The sequence below is a fragment of the Gymnoscopelus microlampas genome (assembly GCF_963454915.1).
Source record: "Gymnoscopelus microlampas genome assembly, chromosome: 15".
NCBI lineage: Eukaryota > Metazoa > Chordata > Actinopteri > Myctophiformes > Myctophidae > Gymnoscopelus > Gymnoscopelus microlampas.
The window spans coordinates 46,265,762-46,275,706 of NC_139952.1; positions in this window are offsets into that span (position 1 = coordinate 46,265,762).

The following is a 9,945-nucleotide window of genomic DNA, read 5'->3' on the forward strand; positions in this document are numbered from 1 at the left end:
TTGTCTAATATGGCATTAGTTGTCTAACTTTTTAATTTCAAAGACAACTATAATAACTCCACATAATAGCTACTATTATTACTTACAGACCTGTAAGGGTCCATTTGGAACCCCTCCAAGGAACCCTGAGGGTCCCACTGATGTCCAGGGGACAATAGAGGCTATGCGCGTGACATCATCGTACCCGGAGGTTATGCGGGAACGCCTACTGAGTGGCAAAAAAATACTTTCTGGCCTTGACAGCCCATACATCAAAACAAGGTCCTATCTGATTGTATTAAATGACGTTAAACCCACCAACATGGCAGCTGTACGGAAAGTTTGAATTATCCTCTTTCTACCTGCAAAGTTTTTGTTTCATAAAAATCCACCGTAGAGACATGTTATGAGCTACTTTCTGTCAATACATTCCATGCAGGTGATTATTTTTCTGAAGTGTCAGATTTTGGAAGCGCTCGTTTTCTTAAACGAAACGTCCTGCTGCCTCCTGCATTATGTGACATTTAGAAACAGGTGGTACACAGGACCGTTGAGTGATTTCCAACAAGCGCTTCCAAACTCCAATGCTCCATGCTGCTTAATGTTTTGCCACTCAGTCTAGATCTGTGGTTCTCAAACTTTTTCATGTCAAGGACCCCCAAATTGACACTTATTAGCCCGCGGACCCCCATTTGAAAAGATAAGCCAGGGACCCCAATAAGAGAAGGTTTATATGGCTTTCTCGCAGTGATTCTCAACCATTTTAATGTCAAGGACCCCCAGTTTGACATGTATTAGGCTACGGACCCCCATTTAATAGCATTTATACCTCTGGGACCCGAATGTATATTATAAAATCAATGTTAATTTAACTCTGAGAGTGTACAAATGTAACGGGTCCATTTGGTTCCATTTGTACACTCTCAGAGTTACAGAACGATAAGGGTCCATTTGGTTCCTATCCATCATTTAGCTGGGGACCCCCTGGAACCGCCTCAAGTACCCCTGCGGGTCCCCGTACCCCACTTTGAGAACCAATGGTCTAGATGAGGGGGGTATGTCCCAAATGGAAAAGTGATGTATGTGCATACTCTCTATAACCTGTCAGTGATTTGAAATGGAACTAGTGCTGTTTTAACATCTCATTTGAAGTGACACTACTGCCACCTGACAGGGATGACAGTTAGTGACCTACTAACTGTCATCCCTGTCACCTGTTGAACCATATCCTCCCCTAGTGGCCTATTTGTGACAAACTGTAAAAAGATGGCTTGAAAGGCAGATAGATGGACATTTCCACAAAACAAAGGGAACAGTTTTGTCTTCTTCTGTCAGTGTTGTGATAACTTCTATAGACATGACCCATGGGTGACAGTTGTTAGAAGTTTCTGTTTAGAGTGCGCGTGTGTGTGTGTGTGTGTGTGTGTGTGTGTGTGTGTGTGTGTGTGTGTGTGTGTGTGTGTGTGTGTGTGTGTGTGTGTGTGTGTGTGTGTGTGTGTGTGTGTGTGTGTGTGTGTTTGATGTACTTTATTTAGTAAGACATGAGAACAACAGTACATGGAAGTACAAATTCACAATACAAGGTCTACTAAACTGGAAGACTCATAAAAGCACTGAGCTTGTTTCAAATGAGTTCCCCATGCACACAAATCATGATGACATATAAGAGACAGACAGATATACACAACTACTATAGAATGTCATACAATCAGTTTACAGGTTACTGGTATGAAGAGTGAGAAATATGTACAAAAGGAGAAGGAGAGAGGGGGGGGGGGGGTAGGGGGGTAGGTTAGGTTAGGACTTAGACAGGGGCCATTTTCCAATTGCAGCCTCCTGAAGGTGTATCTTTAGGGCTGTTTTGAAAGAGAGTAGGGTTTTACACTCCTTTACTCCTTTTGGTAGGGCGTTCCACATTTTTGATGAATAGCATGAGAACGAGTTACTTCCCTTTGTTGAGCCAAAAAAGGGTTGGACAAGGTTTGTGGAGCTGCCTCTGGTATTGTAATTGTGATCATGGACATCATTAACATTTTGGAAGTATTTTGACAAATACAGGGGGATCCCAATGTTGTGATATATCTTGAAGACCAGGCCCATAGCAAGTTGCTGTACTCTGTCCGCAACCCTAAGCCATCCAATCCTATCAAAATGATCAGGGGTTAGATGGGTTTTGTAGTTGAGGCCAAGAAGTAGCCTTACAAGTTTGTTTTGGGATGTTTGGAGCCTTGTTTTTAAGGCCTTGGAGGTGTTGTGATACCATGAAGTACATGCATAATCGTAATGACCTTGTATGAGGGCCACTGCGAGAGTCTTCAGAGTCTTCTTACTGACTTTACGATCAATACTCCGCAAATAGCGTGTTTTTTTGTGGACCGTTTTGATCGTTTTTTCAGCATTTTTGTCACCAGAGAGGTCAGCCTCCAAGATAGAGCCCAGGTAGGTAATTTCGTTTTTTCTTTTGATGATATCATCACCCGCTTTGATCGTGAAGCTCTCTGCCTTTCTGAGGTTAGGAGTGGACCCAAAGAGGATGCATTCCGTTTTGCCCAGGTGTAATGAGAGCTTGTTGTCGGAGAGCCAGATGCAGATTTTGTTGAGTTCAGAGCTGAGAGTTTTCTCAACCTGCAGCCTGTCCCTGTCCGAGACTAGCAGGGCCGAGTCATCTGCGAACAGGAACAGGTTGCAGTCGCAGGCTGACGACATGTCATTCACATATATCAGGAACAGTAAGGGTCCTAGTATACTTCCTTGGGGAACACCACAAGTCACTGGGAGGGGGGGGGACTGGGTGCCGTTTACTTCCACCACTTGCTCCCTCCCTTCCAGGTAGGATCTCATCCAGTTCACTGACGTGTCATCAAAACCTATTGCTTTGAGCTTATTGATCATAATTGGGTGATTAACGGTGTCAAAAGCCTTCTGGAGGTCCAGCATGACCATGCCGCAATATTTGCCCTTTTCAATCTCTTGTTTGATAGAGTCGTTCAAATAGAGAAGGCATGTGTCAGTGGAGTGGTTTGTTCTGAAGCCAGATTGGAATTTGTAGATTAGATTTTTCTCGGCAAGATACTTGTCGACCTGTTCATAGACTATTTTTTCCATGACTTTCGAGATGGAGCTTAGTGTGTGTGTGTGTGTGTGTGTGTGTGTGTGTGTGTGTGTGTGTGTGTGTGTGTGTGTGTGTGTGTGTGTGTGTGTGTGTGTGTGTGTGTGTGTGTGTGTGTGTGTGTGTGTGTGTGTGTGTGTGTGTGTGTGTGTGTGTTACACTGTACTAAATTGCATTTCCTCTAGTTCAAGAACTAAAGCCGTTTTATCCACTCATTTGAATTGACACTCACATGACCTACTCCTACTAACTGCCAACCCTGTCCCTGTCACCTGTTGGACCACAGCCCCCTCTAGTGGCCCACGTGTGACAAACTAACAGTTTTGGGAACAATTCAAGACAAAGCCAACAGCTTACACAGCAGGTAGACAGAGACACTACACACAACACTCACTGACCCAACACAATGCTGTTCCCTTTGTTTCGAGGAAGTGTCCATTTTATACCACCTTGAGTCTCACTCCTATTTTTTTTTTTTTATATTTTTTGTGAAGATATTTTGGGTGTGAAGTGTCAACACGTTTCTGTCAATATTCCAAATGAAGCACATTGGTCATAGCTGTGGTGAGATCTCTAGACTATGTTTGAAAGTTCTTAAAGCTCATTTTAGTTTAGTTTAGTTGAAATGCAAAACACCACCAGGTTACATCAGTTCGAGGATAAACAGAACAGACAAATAAGACTTATTTCCAATGTGGTTCCTCTCACAAGCAACAATTAATAAGTATGACATTAACATACATAAAAATCAAACAAACGATGAACTATCTATCCCTAGACCATTGGTTCTCAAAGTGGGGTCCGGGGACCCCCAGGGGTACTTGAGGGGATATCAGGGGGTCCCCAGCTAAATGATTTATAGGAACCAAATGGACCCTTATGGGTCTGTAACTCTGAGAGTGTACAAATGGAACCAAATGGACCCGTTAGGGTCCATTTGGTTCCATTTGTACACTCTCAGAGTTAAATTAACATTGATTTTACAATATGAATTGGGGCCCCAGAGATAGAAATGCCATTAAATGGGGGTCCGTAGCCTAATGCATGTCAAACTGGGGGGGTCCTTAAATTACAATGATTGAGAATCACTGATAGAGCCGTAAAAATCTTCTCTTATGGGGGTCCCTGGCTTATCTTTTCAAATGGGGGTCCGCAGGCTAATAAGTGTCAAGTTGGGGGTCCTTGACATGAAAAAGTTTGAGAACCACTGCCCTAGACAAGCGACCTTCTACAGAGGAACATTTTCTCACAGCCTGTGAGAAAATGCTGCTTAAAAAATACCTCAGATTGGTTAGTTTGACACTGGCATCCAGGCTGTTCCACACAGTATAAAAGGTTTACGTTCACTAATACAGATGTGATAGTAACTGTCACATCAAACATACAGTTCACTTAAAGCAGTAAAAACAACTGTCTCCAGACAGACTCTCTTCACTTCAGGGACGTGCACAGATAGACTCTAGGTGGTGCTAGAGCCCCTGCCCTTTGCCCTCTTGACCAGAAGTACCCTTTTGAAAAAAAGGGCACTTTTCTTTTTTGTCCAAAAGTACAAGAGTACTTTTTTTCCCCAGTTTACAGCAGGGGTCTTCAACAGGGGGTCCGGGACCCCTAGGGGGTCCTCAGAGTTACTACAGGGGGTCCGCCAAATCTTTATGTGATATTTTTCTTTTTACCATAACCACTCGAAACCTAGCATCCCTTTTCTGAGGAGAACTTTAACGCCTCGCGCTGCGAGGCGTTGTGGGCTTGTAGATCGGCTATTTTTGGCAAAGAGGTATAGGTGTGTAGAGGGAAAAAAGAGCAGACCAAGTAAACCAAAAGAAGTATAATTTACTTGAGAACCTGCCCCTCAAAATGTCTGTGCACGCCACTGCTTCACTTCCTGCTGTTCTCAGCTGCCTCAGAGGTTTGTGTTTCTGTGTTAACAGCTCCAACGTGCTCATACATGCATGAATAGAGACACATGCACACACATTCACACATAATGATATACGTATAGGCCAAGCATGCATGCACAGTGCACAGTACATGCACATACACACACACCAGACAGACAGATACCCGTCCAGGCAGTCTAGTAGCTCCTCTCAGTAACTCTACCTGAACTGTTTTCATGGTTCATGGAGAAACAGTTGCTCCTTCCCTGCAGTGTTGATTTTGACAGTGAATCTTGATTTAATTTCTTTTAAATAAAATTCCATTTAGTTTTAGTCATATTTGAGTCATCTGAAAGGTTTTAGTCTTTGTCTAGTTTTAGTTGACAAAGATATCCTAAGATTATAGTCGACTAAATCTACAGTTGATTTAGTCGACTAAAATGTATGTTGGCGGTGCCTTGATGGCGTCGTAATGGCTGATTTTACACTTGGTTGCATGCTGAAAATAGCAGATCTGCAAGCTCACAACGCGTCGCAGTGGCTTGTAGATCTGCTATTTTCAGCACCCGAGCAAACATAAAATGACTTGTCTTTTAGTTCTACTGGATCTCTTCTCCACTAGTCCCTAACCAACATTTTAGTCAAGTTTTTATTTGTTGACGGAATTGTCAATATATGTAGTTTTAGTTGTCATAGCTTAGCTTTTATTGAGTTTTTATTTAGTTTTAGTCGACAAAATCAACACTGCTTCCCAGTAAACCAGTGGATCAGGGCCCACCCAGCTGACTCCTTAACATGGCAGCCGAGCGTGAGCGTTTTCAAAGTTTATTTTCATTTTATTATTATTTATATTTTTTTATTTTCATCTCCTGTTTTTCAGGATCACAATGAAAACTCATCATCCAGGTCCCACAGGTTGGGTACATCACTGCGGACCCAGCCCTCTGGACGGGTGACTTAAAGCCCTGCCCTGCTGCAGTGCCCTTGAGCAATCACTACTAGAGCTTTGTTATCAGACGTGCTCCCTTGATAGCCATCTGAGAGAGTAGTCTACAGCCCTACACCTCTCACTACAGTATCCTTTATAGCAGTGGTACTCAACCAGTGGTCCGGGGACCACCAGTGGTCCTTGAGGGGGTTCCAGGGGGTCCCCTGCTAAATGATAGATATTTAGGAACCAAATGGACCCTTATGGGTCTGTAACTCTGAGAGTGTACAAATGGAACCAAATGGACCCGTTCCATTTGTACACTCTCAGAGTTAAATTAACATTGATTTTACAATATAAATTAGGGTCCCAGATAGATTAAATAGGGGGTCCGTAGCCCTAATGCATGACAAACTCCTTGATATTAAAATGTTTGAGAATCACTGCTAGAGCCGTAAAAGTCTTCTCTTATGGGAGTCCCTCCGCGGGCTAATAAGTGTCAATTTGGGGGTCCTTGACATGAAAAGGGTTGAAAACCACTGCTTCATAGTGATAGCCATCTGAGAGAGTAGCCTACAGCTCTCAGTTCAGTATCCTATACAGTGAGAGAGTAGCCTACAGCTCTCAGTACAGTATCCTATACAGTGAGAGAGTAGCCTACAGCTCTCAGTACAGTATCCTATACAGTGAGAGAGTAGCCTACAGCTCTCAGTACAGTATCCTATACAGTGAGAGAGTAGCCTACAGCTCTCAGTACAGTATCCTATACAGTGAGAGAGTAGCCTACAGCTCTCAGTACAGTATCCTATACAGTGAGAGAGTAGCCTACAGCTCTCATTACAGTACTATACAGTGAGAGTAGCCTACAGCTCTCAGTACAGTACTATACAGTGGTTCCCAAAAGGTGTGCCGTGAGACAAATCCAGGTGTGTCTTGAGATTTTGTGACACATTTTTGTGACCACATGTTATCAATGCGATATGTACAATATACAAAAACTATAAACTACACTATCTCATTACTTGGTGCACTCAATTCTCAACACCGAGTGCATTTACAATTTCCACCTTCCAATGCCCTACATTGCACATTACTTCACAGGTATAGTATGGTGGAGTGATCCTACGCAATAGACACAGAAACAAACGATGGATGTCCAGTCTAAAATTCCAGTTTTAGGAGTATTTATTGTAGTTGCAGTTGTAATGAACATACCAGTGATATTGCAGCGTCATTTCTGTGGTGATTCTCTGTTCTGTGGTTCTGTCTCTGTCTGCTTCTGCTTGCCTGCCTGGTAAGGACGGTGTGGCTCCCCAGTATCTGTGTCATCTCATCTGTCATCATTACTACACCTGTGACCCTTTAAATACACACCCAGTGCTGTCAAATCTAGAGCCCGCCACCCAGTGTCCAATAATAATACTGCCAACCTGACAAATAATATGCCACCACCATAATGGCTCCTACACCGAGGAAGCTTATATACCCTAAAAATGTATATTGTAACCACCTGGCGTCCATGTTGTAAGGTCGAGTTCTAGGATTGGTTCACCGGACATTGAACATCACCATGGTTTATTGGTACATCCATAAGAATGTATGGACGACTGATGGTTCTGTTTAAGCCTTTTATTTTCGCTGTAAGAGATGATGAGGCTTCAACGGTTATGTTTTCTTTTTCTATCAGAACATGGGAATGAGAGGGAGTGGCATCACCATGCACCTGTGTCTCTGTGAACGCAGGTTAGCTGAATTAATGACAAACAAACACAAAGCTTTTAGGCCGTGAGAAATGTCAAATTACTTTCAGCTTTACTGGAAGCTATTTGACATGTAGAAAAGTGCACGCACGCACGCACGCGCACACACACACACACACACGCGCGCGCGCACGCACGCACGCACGCACGCACGCACGCACGCACGCACGCACACACACACACACACACACACACACACACACAGAGAAGGATATAAGGTCAAGTAAACTGAGCCACAGTCACATGTACTTAAAAGAGATGGGCTGGAAGTCACCGATTACCATTACGCAATCTGCCCGCCTAATTACACACACACACACACACACAAACACACACACACACACACACACACACACACACACACACACACACACACACACACACACACACACACACACACCACACACACACACACTCACGCACTAAGCTATATCTTGTCTGTTTTCAGGTTAACCTGATGCCAGAGTGTTTTAAAGCATTTTTAAAACTATATGGGGAAATCTATTGAATCCGTGTTGTCTGTGTCTGCTCATTTTAACTCACTCACTGTTTTATGTTGTTCTTTATATTTATATGTTATTGTTGAAACTTTGTGTGGCTGCTATCCTTGGCCAGGTGTCTCTTAATTGTAAAAGAGAGAGACGTGATCTCAATGAGACAAAAGATACATTTACACATGTCAACAATCAACTTTCTACATGACTTTTTTTCTATTCTGTACCGTCTTATTTGGAGTTCTGATAATCCCATTTCAAACCCACCTACTGTACAGCAGTAAAATAACGTGTCCATTTGAAACAAATCCGAATGGTCCCTTAACGGGGGTCCATGTTGGTTATATTATATTATACTTATATATATATAAGTGTGAGAGTTAAATTAACACTGAGGATTAGAGAGTGGCCTCTCTATCTTGTTAAAGGAGTTGGGGAGCATGTTATGTTGGTTAAAGATGTTTAAATTTCAAATATAATTATATGGCGTGTATGTGATTCACAGTTCTCTAAACTGCTGAGAACCTACACACAATTAAACACGCACACACACGCGCGCGCACGCACGCATGCACACACACGCACACACATGCACACACGCACACGCACACACTCACACACACACACACACACACACACACACACACACAGTGACAGGGCAGTGTAAAGATGACCCTCTGAGGCCCCGGGCTCCGTCACACCGTCACCTTATACTCAGGTGTGAGATTACAGTGTGAGAAAGGCATGCTGCTAACCCCATGGAAATGCTACTTTACAGACAGACAGACAGACAGACAGACAGACAGACAGACAGACAGGGGGAGAGACAGACAGACAGGGGGAGAGACAGACAGACAGACAGACAGACAGACAGACAGACAGACAGACAGACAAGAGACAGACAGACAGGGGGAGAGACAGACAGACAGACAGACAGACAGGGGGAGAGACAGACAGACAGACAGAAAATGTACAGTTCTCAAAATCTCTCTCAAAATAGCCGTTCTACAAGCTCTCAACTTTTATACATTTGGAAACATGTGAAATGGGATATTGTGCATAATGAGTACTTTTACTTTTAGTACATAAGTATATTTTGATGCCAATACATTTGTACTTTTACTCATGTAAAGAGTTTGAGTACTTTTTCCACCACTGGAAACAGAGAGGGAAACGTCGTAGCCTCCAGTTCACCTGTCCTCCTCCTCAGCGCTCCAACACACTTCTGTTAATGGCCTGCCATAAAAATGTATCTTTTTTTATTCTCTCTGAGAATTCTCACACAGAGTGAAATTCCAATCCATCCTGTTAAACCACTTAAAAAGCTGTATTTGTTGTCGTTGTTATTGTCGTTGTTGTATGACCAGTGGTGTGCACAGACATTTTGAGGGGCAGGTGCTCAAGTAAATTATACTTTTTTTTTGTTTACTTGGTCTGCTCTTTTTTCCCTCTGCAATTATACCTCTTTGCCAAAAATAGCCGATCTACAAGCCCACAACGCCTCGCAGCGCGAGGCGTTGTGGGCTTGTAGATCTGCTATTTTTGGCTAAAGTTCTCCTCAGAAAAGGGATGCTAGGTTTCGAGTGGTTATGGTAAAAAGAAAAATCATATCACATAAAGATTTGGCGGACCCCCTGTAGTAACTCTGAGGACCCCCTAGGGGTCCCGGACCCCCTGTTGAAGACCCCTGCTGTAAACTGAGTGCCCTTTTTTCAAAAGGGCACTTCTGGTCAAGAGGGCATGCTCGAGCACCACCTAGAGTCTATCTGTGCACGTCCCTGTGTATGACCGTGTCACG